Source organism: Balearica regulorum, chromosome 2 (assembly GCF_011004875.1).
Source record: "Balearica regulorum gibbericeps isolate bBalReg1 chromosome 2, bBalReg1.pri, whole genome shotgun sequence".
In the NCBI taxonomy this organism is placed as follows: domain Eukaryota; kingdom Metazoa; phylum Chordata; class Aves; order Gruiformes; family Gruidae; genus Balearica; species Balearica regulorum.
The window spans coordinates 130,426,574-130,442,477 of record NC_046185.1 but is presented as its reverse complement, the minus strand read 5'-3'; the positions used below and the strand labels follow the sequence as shown (position 1 = coordinate 130,442,477).

Genomic DNA, 15,904 nt, shown 5'->3' with positions numbered 1-15,904 from the left:
GTCTGGCTGGTTCTCTGATGGTATCTGTGCTCCACAACTTGTCTTAAAGAAAAATATCAGTTAATAAAGAGTGAAATAAAAACTGTCTGATGTGGAGGGAGTGTACACAGTCTTTGTTTTTTCCAGATAGGCACATGGTGTGTCAGGGCAATGGCAGTGTTAGAAAAGCAAATTGAAAGATGTATATAAAACTGGGATATTTTCTTTTGCTTGAGTGCAACAAAGGTGTTGCCATCAAAAAGAAGAGTCAGAATTTGGACAAAAATAATTGATTTATATGAGTCAAATGTCATAGTGTTTTTTAAAGTTGTTGTCTGCCTTACAAGGTCAAGGCTTCTCAGGCATATGTGATGGTACAGGATTAATGTAGGTAAACTGAACTACAAGTGGGCATTTGTAAGTTTTCCCCCGCTTTATATGCACTCTCATGGAGGTATTCGGCACTAATATCCCTGGAACTGAGTTCATTAGTGTAGAAACACTTAGGCTTTTTCAGTTTCAGAACTGCCATTTGCTGGCTAGTGCAAATACGAGGACAGAAGTTTGCAGTCTAACTCTGTAAGGCTTTTATCCTCTCAAGATATCTCATCGTAGTGGAAAACAGGAGTAACTTCACTGAACTTCTTTCAGTGGCATTTCGCCAAGGTAAAATTGTCGTAAGTGAGAGAATGAAATCAAGCCGACAAAGATTAAGCAACCACATGTTTTTATATATTTCTACTTTGCATGACTGGTACAGCTCTTAAAGTTGTTGTCATCTATCCTGAGGCAAAGAAAAATATCTTCTTGTCCATAGGTATGGGGTATGCAGGAGACTCTGGGTTAAGAGCAACAACATATATGAGCTTATTCTATCTCTGTTTTCTTAGATTGGATAGGTCATGCCTTCGCCTCGCTGTTGGTCTGGGTTAGGCTGTTAACCCAACCTGTGTTAACACCCCGTCTAAAACCACACTCGGTAAACATGCAGCCAGTTGGCCAAAAGAAGAGGGATAGCCAAAAAAGCTGGCTCCCCCAGCCAAGGAAAACCTGTGGTCAAGAGTTCTCTCTCTGCTGTACCACACAGTGACGCTGACATGCCAAATGGCAACGGCATCTGCAGCAGAGCTTGTTAAAAACTTTTTGGAATAGGCAAGTGTTTTTTCAACAGCGCAAGCATAGCCAAGCTAAATACTCCTTGGCTGAATAAATCTAAAACTGGCATCTGTTTTGGGGACTAAAGGTTCTGTAGTTTACTCTCCCCCCACACCCCCTGCCTTTTTTTTACTGGAAATGAGAGGCTACTTAAGAAAAAGATTAAATTATTGGTGCATATGGTGAGAATTCTGCGCTTTAATAGCTGAAACTATACATTAATACAAATTACTTTTTAATCTGGATAAGCAGGTTTTGTCCCTAAACCAAAATGCGTGAAGGCACGGTTCTTTCAGACAGAAATTGCTATCGGTTCCAAAACCCAGTGTAGTGAACCAGCAGTGCCTTTGCTTCTCAGGAGCTTTCTGCCACTCTTCCAGAGGTGGAAAAAATCTATGCACGTTAACTCTTAAGAGTAAGAGGCCTAATTCAGAGCTCCAGGATCTTTCTTCTTTTCAAATGCAAGGGGTTTTAAAATATTCTATATCCTAGTTTTTATACTTCATTTCTGTTTGATCACACATGTAATGTAAAAAGCCTGTTTGTTTAGCGACTGCTTTGAGGAATATGAATCTATTAACAATACTCTGCATGAACACGAAATGGAAAAAATGTAGGAAATATTCAGAGTAGAATTATTTCTTACATGTAAGTTCATGAATTTTAAATCTGAATCATCTATATTACAGGCATGTTTGTTCTTATTATTAACTATTTCACTTTGCTTCGTGCTCAAAGCATAAGACTTTGTGTACTCTAGCGACTTCTTTTTAAAAGTCAAAAACGAGGGTGCTTAGTACCTTTCCGGATTGCATCCTGCATTAGGAAGGAATTTCAGATTTCCCCAGATTCTGCTAATGCTATTACTGCTGGTGCATCCAGCGCTGCTTATGTTCTCTTTGGCTGGCCTCACGTGGCGAAGAATATATGTGTTGAACACTAGGCAGAGTCATCCAAGCTGCTTGCAGCTAATGACTGCAGTAACTGGAGAAGTTTGAGGGACTTTGGGCCTGATTTATCAGCTGTCCAAATCCATGGCAGATGGATCAGCATTTTCTTTGTACCTCCATGAGAGAATGCAGGACAGGCTCCTCTAGATGTGAGACCCAGATGTGAGACCAAATCCTTCTGGCCTCATGAAAGTATGTACCTGAGCAATGCAAGCATGATTTGGTATGCAGCAGTTGTAACACTATTTGGTGACGCGTGTGACTTAATTTGCTTCAGTAAAATAAATATGAAGAAATGGTATCATTATGGATGCTGTGTGATGCCAGGGTTTTTAGAGAAAGCAGATAGATCGCAAAAGATTCACACCCTCGATTGGTTTGTAATCAGTTTGTACTAGGAAATAGAAGCCAGTCTGAGAAGCACATAGTCTGATATAAAATATATGTGTTGCATTAATGATATGTTTCTATAATAAGCAATTTATTTATCAAGAAGTATTTTAATTAGCTTGTATTACCTGGCCTTTATAGAAAGCCACACTCTGCCACCCAAGATGCTTATTTCTTGGCTTAATTTTTTTAGGAGAATGTTCCTTCAAATATTAAAGTATTGTAAATGACATCCCAGAACTGATTTAATTTATCACAACAATCTCAGTTTCCCTCACAGTGTGCCTCTCAATTAGGTTATCACCTAATGCTTTAAAACTGTCCTAGTAAATGAATGAGTGAACATCTAAATCAATACTGCTTTCTTCTTCGATTCAGAGCTGAGTGGATAAAACCTTTATACTGCCCACCAAAAACACACATTGATTTTGTATTAAAATATACTGCATTGGAAGGTGGAGGAAACATATAGCTCTAAGTGTACATGGTAAAAATATGCAGAATAGCACGTGTAGCATATTAACATGTGGTTCAGTAGGCTGAGAATATTATGAACTTGGAATTGTTGGCGGTGCCTTTGCCTTAATATACTGCTTACATACAGTTTGGTTTGCAGTTTCAGAGTATTCAAGGTTTTATAACTGGGAAGTGCAATACCGTGTGGATTGCCGGAGTAAAAGATAAATAGTGTGCACTGAACCGCTGGAAGGCTGCATGACAGCAGGTCTTTTTGGTGGAGCTGATGCCTCTCTATCTGAATTTTGCAAGGCATTGATCTTTACATGGAGAGATGTATGAGCTCTGAAAGGAGGTATAAAAAGCAGGCAGGCAATGAAAATAATTGAACTTAAAAATACAGTTTTCAATTTGACCTGTTAATTTTGTCTTTTACCCTCTCTGTCTGCCCCTTTCTGGATACGTAGTTTTATAAAATTTAAATAAAATGTAATATGTGTGGCTTGGCTGTGCCTGCTTTTGTGACAGAATCTGTATGGTTCTTTAAAAAAGAAAAGAAATTATTTCCATATCAGAAGTATGTAGGGTGGTGGGCTATTGTTTTTGCCTTGTACACATTGCTAGGTTGAACAGTAAAAATAAGACAATTAATTTGAAAGTGTCTATCAGATGTAAGAGTGAAAGCATAACCAGAAAAGTAATAAATCAGTAATGAGCATGTTCCTAGTTCTAATGGTAAAATATCCGTACTAACTGAACCTCGTCACTTACCTAAGAATGTTGGACAGCTTTGGTGGCGGAGGAGGAGAGGTGAAAGAAATTGCGGTTAGCCAGTTGTCATCAGCACTAATTTTTATTTAGCTTAATGAGAGTTAAGGGTCCAGGTCTTACTGGTGGCTGTGAAAGTACCAGTCCAAGCGTCTCTCAGCTCACCATCCCAGCAGAAAGGCAGGACTGGCTGCGGGGACCTGGGTGCATTTTGTGTGGCTGTCAGACCAGCATTGCTCGCTTGCCCCAGAAACACAGCACATCAGCTAAGCAGGAGAGGCTCAGCCGCAAAGGTGGCCAGCTTTCCTCGGATGCAGACTGGAGTCTGCGTTTGGATGGAGTCTGCTGCTGCTTCTTGTTTTACAAATCGAGGTGCGTTTCCATGCCCGTGAGCTGTGATGCTGCAGCTGGTGCAAGGGGAGAAACAGCTGGAGTGAGCTCTTACCCCCAGCCCCAGCCATTGCGGCAGCCACCGGATGCAGAAACAAGAGGGCTGCCCTAACAGCAGCAGCATCCTGGGACAGCTGGTGGCCTTGGGAAGGACATCCCGCTGGGTACCAGCTCTGGGACCAGGTCTGCGAGGTTTCCATATGGATTTCAGGCAGGATCAGAGCCACTGAAGCTCTAGGTTTAGCTACTTAACATGTCATGACTGAAGATATTTTTTTAAATACAATAAATGGTTTGAAGTCCATGTTTTCCTGTCAAGCTGGTTGGGAAAGGAGTCGCTTTAGTAGAGCAACATGCATTGCTTCAGGGCCAGAAGGCTTTTCTTCATACAGATTCTGGACCACTGAGCAGAGAGAAAAATGTTGCATCTCTGCAGAGCTTTCAACAGCAATTGCTCATCTTGTCCTGCACAATAAAGCAATGAAAGCAGCATAAGAACAAAAAAAAATCTGCAAAGCGAAGCTTTCCAATTTAAAAAAAGACTTGTCACAAAATTTCCTGTATCGGTAACCGAGAAATGTTTTCAAGGAAGGGACTGTTACATAGTTAAAAAACATGGTGCTTCTGCAACTGTTGACAAAACTCACTGTTCTGTGTGTCTCCTGTTACATTTGCACTTATGTTTTAAACTCCCCAAAGCCAACCTTTCAGTGTGCTCCTGATCTACGCTTTGAAATCCTCCCCGGGCAATAGCTTTGCCTGCAGACAGTATGGCTTGCTGTGGATTAAGGTGTTATCGTGATAGGTGAAGCTACTCATATTTTGTTTTGTTTACTGACACAGGACCTTGTACCCGTCATGCCTAAATGCTGGATTATGAACTAGACTGGGTAGGAACTAATTCTTCTTAAGCTGTCAGTGGCTCAGTAAGTGCATTAGAGAAGCAAGGCAGCTGAGTTACTCATAGCTGCTGCGAATACGTGTTGAATATTTGATCTCGCTTCTCCCGAGTGCATACAAACTGCGTGGATTGCTACAGACACAAGTTGTAACAATTCCTTGCATTTTTCTTTCTTTGTGTCACTTTATCTTGCGGTGATCTTATCAGCACTATTTCCCTAGAAGAACTTGGATTTTTATTATTTTGTTTGCCTTTATTCAGCTGGGTGTTAAAATGACCTCGCTTTCTCCCCCGCCCACCAGCCCTCTCCCTTTCCCTCTCCCTCTGTTTCTCCACCACCCTCTCTTTCCTCAGAGGATTTACTGTCTTTGTAGATTTGTTTCTCTTTCTCCTTTTCCCTCCAGTGTCCACCCTGATTTTGTAACCATAGCAATAATTGAAATACAATCTTAATATTTGCTTACTGTAGCTATCATCTAGCCCAACGCAGGAACTGTTGGCTTTTGGGTGTTTTAAGGTTTTGAAACTGAAGTCAGATGCATCTGTGTACCAGAGGGCGACTTGTTTTGTGCTGAACCATCCCTTCCAGAAAAAGTTTTGGTTTTGTAAAGTTGTGTGTCAGTGGGAGCTGATGCAAGTAAAAGCAAGTCCTTCTGGTAGCGAAGCCAGGGAAAAAGGAAATTATAAAAATAAAAACAAGGTTGCGTTACAGGGAAGTTCTGCTTCGCATAGATATATTTCAGTCTTTTGCTTGGAATATGTACAGCTTTCACTTTCCAAGATATTTGCAAGAGCCATGAATAATGGAAGTTGTTTTGCTCTTCAGGCCGTTGCACATTAAGCCCGGCTTTTGCTTGGGATGTACGAGCGCATCTCATGACAAGCGACGGGCTTTGGGGTGGAGGGGATGCTGTGACACACTTTACCACCTCCATATTTTAACCACTGAGGACACAAGAGCTGGAAGCAAAAATCTCATGGCAATAAATCTCTTTGTGGACAGGCTTAAAAAGCATTTTCTAAAAACTAGATAGTAGCTAACGAAGCAGTTTATTAATTATGATAGCGTTCCTGTGAGATAAATAATTTTAGACTGTTGAACTGAGAGAGAAAAGTGAAGTGACTCACTAGAGGCCACACAATTTGTCAGTGGAAGAGCTGAAACAAGCACAGAAGAATTTCTGGCTGCCACTTCCAGAAAACACAACTTCTGTCTGAGTACAATTTATTTATATGTATTTTCTTCAAGTTAATATTAATTATTAATATTGGTAATGTCAATATAATTGTTGAAATACAGTATTTTTTCAGGAGTAATGAAAGAATGGGGAGACTCTGAACTCCTCAAGCTTACGGGGGGGGGGGGGGTGTGCAGTTCGAATTTAGCATTTGAATGAAGGTGACAGTTTGTGTTTGGATTTAATGCCCCTGAAATTTCCTGAACTTTTCTGATGAGATTTTGGCTCAGAATGACAAAAATTAACTGATCTTCTGAGACTTCTGTCATCTGAGATGATGGAAGCCTTGTGAGATCAGCTTCCCTGGCATCGTGGCTTTCACTGAAATCTCAGGAGAGCACTTACTTTTCACATAATGTCAACCATATCCTAACCAGGACTAACGAATACCCCCGTAGAGCTCCTTCTAAGATCACAGGCATGTTTGAAATACTGCTACAAGCTGTGTTCAGTCTGAGGAAAGGCTCACAGCATTTGTTGTTTCTTCTGTCAGATATGGCCGGTGACACTTTTCAGTGGTGGGAGGGTTATATACTGTCTTCCAGATGTTCATTAGTGCAACTTCTCTTATTTATGTTCGGAGAGTTATCAAGGAGGTAATTTAAAAAACTGGGACAGGCTGGGTCTCCCACCCTGGAAACACTTACGCAGCAAACTTTGCTCCGCTTGCAGTTTTTACTAGCAAATTGCTGGCCAGTAATGTTTATCTGAGATTTTAGTAGATGAAATGCTATGAATAATCTTCCCAAATGTGTTCTGTAGCCAGACTGCATGGGACGTAGTGTAGTTGGTTGTGTCCTCTGCGCTCTGTGTCCTGCTTGTACTGCAGTTACTGCGTAGCCCACCTTGCCGCATCCCCCCTCCCGCCCCACCGGGGACCACAGCAGTCTTTACTCACAGCTTGTTGCTCGTGTTCTGAGGATCGATTGCAATTTCTCTGGCAACGTGGGCACCTCCAAGTTACTCTGCTTTACATGCTTTACCCCATTTTAAGTAACTTATGTTACAAAGGCAACAGCAAAATACTTGATATTACTGGAATTGCTTCCCATTAGTATTGCAGAGGGAGGGGGAACGTGGAATTTGACCGGCTAAAGATTAACTTGTTAAAGATTTGACTAAACGACTGTCAGTCTTTTAGGAATAGAATTTAATTTATGCAAAACCTCCCTCTTCTAGCCATGGATGTGCTATTTTTTTCTCCTATTTTATATATTAAAGTCACACTGAAACCAACTCATTACCATTTTGAAAAATGTTCTAAAAATCTTATTTTAAGATAGTATCAAATTCTTCATTTAGTAACAATATCAGTGTGGAAGTACTTTAATTTAGGATTGTTACCTTCATTACATTACATTTTCATTCATGAAAGCTTGGTCTTACAATTATGTTGTAAAAAAAAAAAAAAAAGGAAAGCTTTTGTAAAATAGAAACGCAGCAGCCAGGATTCCTGTAGCTTTGTTTTTAGTCTACTGGAAATGATTTAAACCAAAAGAGCCACCTTTTCGTGGCAGCTCAAATTCTCTCCTCTCCTCTCCTCTCCTCTCCTCTCCTCTCCTCTCCTCTCCTCTCCTCTCCTCTCCTCTCCTCTCCTCTCCATTTTAATTTTCCAAAATAAGTGTTCAGAAAGGAAAAAAGCCCTATAAGCAGCTTAAGATAGAATTTCGTACTCCTTTAGCTTTAAAAAAATCAGAGGCAACATTTTTGGTGTAGTCAAAGATTACTTTAAAAATTTAGCCCTGATCCTCAGCTGCTGTAAACCTGTATAAATTTACTGACTTCAAAGGAACTGTGTGGTTTTTGCATCAACTGAGGACCTAGTTTATACTTCTGAATCTCAAAATTTTCCTTTAGGCAAGCTCTGGCCCTTCCACAGTTTGATACTGCCAGGTAAGCATTCTGCTGGTTTTGGCTTTTGGTTTTAATGTTATTCTTTTATTTAAAATACAGTACATATTTGCCTCCTCGTTTTGCATGCTGGTGTTTTGCCAACTCTTCCAGCATCTTATATGAACTTTTTCTGACAATTTTTCAACGCTGCTTCCTATAGGTGTTCATTACATAATATTTAAAGATAATTTATTTTCCTTAAGCCCCAAAATAATATCAGGAGATTTTTATAATTGATTCATCATACCAAGCAATCACCGGGAGTTTTTGACTCTCCTATATCAGTCAGTGACAGGTATTGGTACCTGTCCCTAATGATTCATAATGAAAAATTGCCAGATATTTCTTTGAAACTGATGGATGATTCATGTTGTTATATTTAGGCCACATTATTCTGGAATGTTTAAATTAGACTAAAAGCCACCTCTGAGTATACATGTACAAACATAGAGTACATTTTTAGTTTCCCATCTGGAAAGACATACAAAGTCCAGGGCTGTTTTCAAGTTGCAAGAAATATTGTTATATTTTTATTATGGTATTTCAGTTCACACTCATACTAATATGAAAACTTTAGTAATGTCATATCCTCAATACTGCCCTCAAATGCCAAGGTTACGCATGAAGCCCAATGGGATCTAGCAAATGTTTAAACTTTTATTAAAGCCCAAAGCCCAAAATAGACTTTACTAGACCTGTACAAATTATTTTAAATTATGTAAATATTTTTAATATGTCTGGCTTCTGACAGAACACCACTATACACCAAAGTATGACATTTGCTGTACTGTGCCAACTTTTTGCTTTTTTTTTTTTTTTTTTTTTTTGATTCCCAAAATACCTAGCATCATTACTGGATTTGACTAGAGTCTGCTTTATGTGCTGCTTGTGGTTCAGAAGAAATATATGTAAAGAGGATGGGCTGTGTTCCCCAACTGTTAACAGAAGCTCTTTAGCATGAGGTTAAGCATGAACTTCGTTTTGGCTGCCAACGTAGCAGGCAGGAGATACCCAGGATAAGGGTGGATGAAGTCCTGATCTGCTTTCCATCTGATGGACATGTACAGCTGCTCCAAAGGCTGGTGTTGGTGTGCAGTGTGTGTGTGTGTGTCACAGAAAATTATGTATTTGGGTTTTTGTAACAGATATTGCTCTAACTTCATCTTCTAGGAATCCTCTTAAATTAAAAAGTCCTGCCAAAGTATTAATATCTGGATGTGTACAAAATCTGGACTGTACTTCATTTAAACAAGAGGCAGTGGTAGGCAATAGTAACAGCTAACAATCTGAAGAGCCCCAGCTTTGTTGGTCAAATGTCTGCAGGTGTGCGTGTTTGTGCACCCGTGCATGTGTGTAATTTTTTTTTTCCTGTGGTTTTGGTGGTGGGGTTTTTTTCTTCTTCATTCCATGCACTTCTACTGTGCAAGCATTATCTATGCCTATTTGGCTAATTTTGTCCATCTATTTATTTGCGCATTGCCTTATCTTTTATTAAGAAACATTTTCCTGAAATACTTCAGAATGTTCAAGAACAATAAATAACTGAAAATCCACCCATATTATCCAAAAATCACTTACCAACATTTAGGGTGACTGCCGTTTGCAGGAAGAATGGGAAATTTGTTCCGCTACATCAATTTGCAGAGAGTTGTCAGTCTTCTAAATGATATTAGCGGTGGATGAGTTTGATTGGAAACTTGATCCAAACTATGTTTGAATTAGTTGAATAAAGAGTTCCCAGAGGTAATCTAGGGTTTATGCAAAAAGTGGTATATAAATGCATCACTGCTGAGAACTGAAATAGGAATGAATTGCCCTTGGTGAAATTTGTGGTTACTGGGATTGTCCAAAGATACTCAAATCCTTCATTTCAGAAAACAAGGTAGTTTGATCCCATTTTAAAGATTTTAGAAATTAAAAGTTCCCTTTCTTCTACACTTAAAATTCAAGAAGTGTTTATGCTAGTCTTAGTAAAACTGGTGTATATGAATCCAGTTTAATACTGCCCACAAAAATCTAAATAACATAGCTGTGACTTGTAATACCCATCCAGCCTGTGCTTTCGTCCTAGAGGAGGAGTTAGGCTAGCCCTAGGGCTCCTGACCACCACAACCTGGGCAATGACCAGCTGGATGAAGTAGCTCTAAAGTTCCTCACTTTACCAGTTCCCATCTTTGGTTTGTCCCCTCCACAGTGAAAATGACAGAGAGCATAAACATGCATTCCTCTGGAGCATGTAAGATCTTTCTGCAGTGATTTTTAAGGTGTCAAGCAGAAGTGAAGCTGTCTTGAGTTGCATGTGTGAAGGAGATGATAAGCAACCAGGATCAAGTCCTGGATGTCTTTAACCAGAGATGCTGTAGATCATGCTGAAAGCTACATTTCCCAAAGTATCTGTCTTTCAGAAACGCGCTGCCAGCCTCCTGGTTGTTACAGGACAGGAGAAATCATCATATGCACATGGTTGGGAAATGACATTTGTCTGAAGTCGTGGGCTGCCTGCAGGTCCATCTCCATCCTTTGTTTCTCAGTGGGATGTTAGCATCACGAGTGATGGACCGATGTCCACGCAAGGCTAATGGTGACAGCATGTATGCCGGAGGCCTCCCTGCAGGAGCCTCAGCAGAAGGCAAGGAGAGGAGCCCAGCAGGCTCCATCGAGGCTCCAGGTGCTCCCAATGTTGATACTGGTCAGCCATGTTCAGTGAGGAGAGAGGGTCTGCAGTCCCAGTGCTCCTGAAGTGAAGGACTGTACATGCCCCTCTCTATTGTAAAACACCGTGAGAGCCCCGTTCTCACCAGCAGACATCTCCTGCCCTTTCCCAAGCCTTGGTGGAGGGTGGGCACTGGAGTTGGGCTTTGCTTTCTGGGGAGCACGTGCAGGAAAGCTGGCAGTGCATCTATGTCTCTCTGGCTGCTCTTCTTCTTTGAAGGAGAAAACCACACGAGACACACCCCCAAGCCCCTCTCCTCTGCATTTACACCCCGAGTAGGTAATGTTAGCGTGGTATCAGTGAACACTGTCCTGTCCACTTGAATCTCCACGTGGCGTTTGATGTAACTCCCATAATAAATTATGTACTTCAAGGAGCCATAACAATAGCTGAGATTCTTGAGATGAGAAGAGTCTCGTTACCAGAAGTACCAAAAAGGCTGATTAAAATTAAATCGTAGCAGACAACAGTTGTGTTACAAAGGAAGGCTCGATTACAGCCAAGTCCCTTTCTTTGCTAACCTCTGACTTATTTATTTCTCCTGCATGCTGCAGTCTGCATACTCTTTCTGGTTGTAATGAGCATTAATTGATTAGCTGGATCTATGAAGAGCTTGAGCACTCGTAAGTACTATCCCAGTGGGTACACAACTAAATAGTTTATGAGGTAATTAGTATTTTAATGCCTTTTCTAATGAGCCTTTTCAGTAATGAAATCTCATGAGAACATTATTGGTTCATATATATTTCTTCAGACACAACAGAAGGTAAGCTAATGCTATTAAGAGATTTTAAAGCTAGTTTATAAAATGATTTTTAGTAACTTATTTTTGAATACTTGCCTTGGTTCATTTTGCTTTATTAAAAAAAAAGGGCATCTTAATTTTTCCCACTGGTCTGTCTCTTGCACTCCTCTCTCCTGACAGAATTCTTACACTATACTGCAATTTCGAATAATTGGGATAATTTCTGAGGCTGCTACCCGATCTCCTAAGCTCAGCTGTAAGTAAATAATACCATACTGTCTGAGCGTGTTGTTTCAGATGTGTTCTCATCCTGGAAAAAAAAACAACTCTGTGCCTGGCTGCACAGTGCCTTGGATTTATGACCGTGTCAACTTTGACAGAATGACCAACCTCTACAAAGCTTTTCAATGTCAAGCTGAGCTCTATTCTGGAGACTCGAAAGCAGCACAGAGCTTGCAACCATACAGGCAGTCTTACTTCACCTCCTCCTGCAGGTACCCCATTTTACCCAGGTTTAACCCATAATGAGAAGGACAAGTCCTGTGCCTTGCGTTTTATTTCTCCTGTACCTAAAAAACAGACGGCTTCAAACAGCTTTGCCAGGAGGAGTGTTCTGGTGTGTGAATGGCTTGTTTTATTGTTGGCCATGGGGACATTTCGTTCTCTGGAGATCACAAGGTATCAGACTCTTTGTATGTTCACATCTCTTAGGGCTCACTTCTTCCAGCTGGGAAGTGCAGTCTTGTCCTGAGTGGGACTTTGACCACAATTTAACAGCAGATAGCGATGCTGTGAAACAGCCGGGGCCAAAGACCGAAGCATGTATGTTTTGGAAAAATGCTTCATAAATTAGTTTTACGTAGTCCAGGTGATGTGTGCCTTAAAATACGTTGGAAACTTCATTTTAAGTTAGGGATGTACAATCCTATTTAACATTAGAAGCTGTAGCAGTAAAATTGTAAGAAACTCCCCTATACAGATCTCATTATGTAATGTAAGATGTAATGAGTCTAATTCATCCTTGGGGTGTCTTTAATAGTGTCAGCACAGTTTCACGAAGGATGGATTTGGCCTAGGGACACCACCGCTATAAAACCTTGCTGTCTTCCACTGGTATTTCTGTCTCCAAAGCTTTACTGAGACCTGTCACTGTGATATATTAATAGCCTAGTACTTTTTGATGACTCTAAGTTATTAATAGTATGTATATTGTTTTCTTCAAATGAGTATGAAAAGCCACATTTCCAGTTCGGGTAACTGTAACAGACCCCTCCAGAACATATAGAGACGGTGTCCTTTGACTTCACATACTTGGCTTTGCTTGCAATGCCATGCATTAGCAATGCTTAGGAGATGAACGCCCAGCGCTGACCACTGCTTTCCATGTTGCCTGCCATCTCCACACCCTTTTGCAATGTGAGACCCAACAGCCCAGGAGAGGCCGTGTCAGCTCCTAACAGCACCCGCAGAGTCTCGGCTTTTCAGCGCTCAGCCGTGCGGCACGCTGGAGCCCTCTTGTTAAGGCACAGTTAAGACACACTCCTAGGCTGGAGATGGAGCAGCCTAATCTGTTCCCTCAGCTGAGATGTGGTGGCCTCTTGTGTCTGTTTAAAATGAAAAATAAATCAGATTTGCCTGCATTGCCTTCAGAGGTGAGCCAGCCACCCCAGCTGCTCTGAGACCCTCTGCAGGGTCAGCAGCCCGAGGGGTTGTGCCCATCCTAGTGCCCAGAGAAAGTTCAAGAGAGAAGGTGCACATTGGGTTACCAGCCCAAGAGTAGAGGAAAAATATCCTCAGAGAAATATTTTTGGTTTCCATTCTGGAAATGTCTTAGAGGGTGTTTCTGGTCTATAGTCAGAAGCTTCCTTAGGGGAGAAATGATCCGTGAGCTGTCTGAGGGTAGGAGCTCTGAGCTGTCTGTCTTTGGTGGCCTTTGGACTTTGCTAAAGCCACCTCTGAACGCTAATGGAGCACAGTCAGGATTAAATCAGGGTGATGGGGAGACTAGTTGCCAGGTGTTGCTTTTGATTTTGGTAATATTTCTTTTAAACTTGAAACAGGCTGGAGTTGTTTTGCTTACTTTTTCGGAGACTATTTTTGTTTGTGCTTCCTGAGTCATCACCTGTCTTTGCCAAGACTTTATTACATCTAATAAAAGGTATATTATTGATGCACTGTGGCGTGCACAAAGCCTTTCTATGAACTTCACTGGGCTTGTGGTCCTCCCAGAATCATTCTGCTCCCTGTCTCTGGCTCCCCAGCAGATCCACGCTCTGTGCTCTGCTCTGACAGCGTGTAAACGCTGAACAGGCTTTGATACCTCATCGGCTTAAAAGCTCAGCTTTCTCGACTTCATTTAGATCAGTCCTCTTACCTTTCATTCTATAATAACCTGTATGTATGTATGTATGTGTGTGTGTGTGTGTATATATATATGTATAGTCTCTGGTGATTGCTAAAAGAACAGTGGAGTAGGCATGGAAGAAATATCTTGCCTCTATTAGAAATACTTGGAAAGAGCAAAAAATAAGTTTGGCACTTTCTTTTTCTTTCTCCTCCTTGTGTGTACCATGAGGTCATGATTAACAGCTTTGGTGATGTTTGGAGGGCAGAAATCACTTGTATGTTCAATTCAGGAAGACCTCTGAATCGGCGGGGCCCAGGGGAACCAGCAGCTCCGGGTCTGGAAGGACCCGTGATGTCATTTCATGTGGCCACGGGGGATGCAGCTATTACTTTTTTAGGCATTATTCTTGGATAGTACTAAGGTGTGTGGGTTTTTTTGGCCTCCGAAACACATTAATTCTGCCCTGAGCAATGGAAAGATTCCCCATCCGTGGGAGAGGCTGCTTAGGATAGAGGGAGTCTTAATGTGCACGGGCAGGGAGTTGTTGGGGGGGTGTGCATGCAGTAGGACAACCAGAGAGGACTCCAGACTTCACAGATACACTTCTAGTGATGCAAACCGAGTTCAAAGGCATGGGAACCTGTAAACGAAGTTTACTTGAAATAAAGCTACTATGAGATAGAGAAACACACAGTAGAGAAATAGGATATTTTGACATTTATTCATGGCTTTCCTGGGGTGTCTTGGACTGTATAAACTCACTGCTATTGTGCTAGTGAAACCCTAGATTCCCTGAGGCCATAACTGTGACTGGAATTTAACTTCTTTTGCTTTGAAGAAAGCAGAGAGAAAGTAATTTTATTACACTCGTGTAACTCCTGTCAATTCCACACATAAAGGAATTATGAACAAATGCATAATTTAAGAAATTATGGACAAACTCACAATTTCCTGAAAATGTCTTCCAAATAATTTGCATTTTGAGAATACATATTTTCTTTATAGAAGGAAGAGTGGAGTTGAATGCGTTCTTTTTCTTCAGTCCTTTCGTTTCAGTATAGGAAAATGATTGAAGACATGCTGGGTAGTCTGTCTGGTGTCATAGATGAGCTCTGCAAGAGATATGCTATCTCTGTTTCGCTTTTAAGCTAAATGAATACATTTAAAATGCATGGGTACTTTAAGCATCGTATTCTCAAGGTATCTTATTTTCTTGCAATCTACTAAACTTTAATTCAGAATAATTGTGTGTTGTATTTACAGTTCAATTTAGATAATGTTTACTTATGTTTACATATTGTGCCTGGCTAATAGATGGCAGATATAGAGTGAAATTAAAACATAGAGAACCCAGGCAATAAACATCCCAGTTCACAGTCAGACTATGAGTCTTTGTGCTTCTTCACCGTGTGATTTCAGCATCTAATTAAGCAGATGTTCAAGTAGTTGGGGAATCAAGCCTTAAATTGCTCGATTAAATTACTTTTCCCTATCAGCATGAGCTTTAATGTCAAAAAATAAATTTGCAATCAGGAACAAATATTTAGGATGAAAACTATCACATAAATTAAACCACCTCAAATAGCCAGAAGTAAGCTGTTAGCTAGCCACACAAAGCGCAAACTGGAAATGTAGGAAAGTACAGTACATCTTACTACGGGGTTGCCTATTTCAAAGAAGAGAGAGCAAAGGATATGCCTGAATTTCATCAGTTCTGAAGTGTTTTCTGGGAATATGCAACTATTTCACATTTAGGCGTGATTACTAAGTTGTAACATTTCCTTTCCCACCCCTGTCAGTCACATTGCAATCAAAAATTGGTCCCAGTCCACTTTTGGGGACAGGGAACAGCTAGTGGCATGTAATTTAAACTAAGTAATGAATAAGATGAATATCCTAGTTTATGGGTAAATAATGTAAAAATCAGGGATGTCTTACACAGTTAAGTTTCTTTATGAGTATCACTGCTTTAATTCACT

The 15,904-nt window shown here is 40.7% G+C and overlaps 1 protein-coding gene across 11 annotated transcripts in view; it reads left to right on the top strand.

Annotated features, from left to right (window-relative positions):
- CREB5 (cAMP responsive element binding protein 5) overlaps window positions 1-15,904 on the top strand; it is a 261,523-nt gene that overhangs the window by 189,935 nt on the left and 55,684 nt on the right. The gene's annotated exons all lie outside the window — the stretch shown is intronic.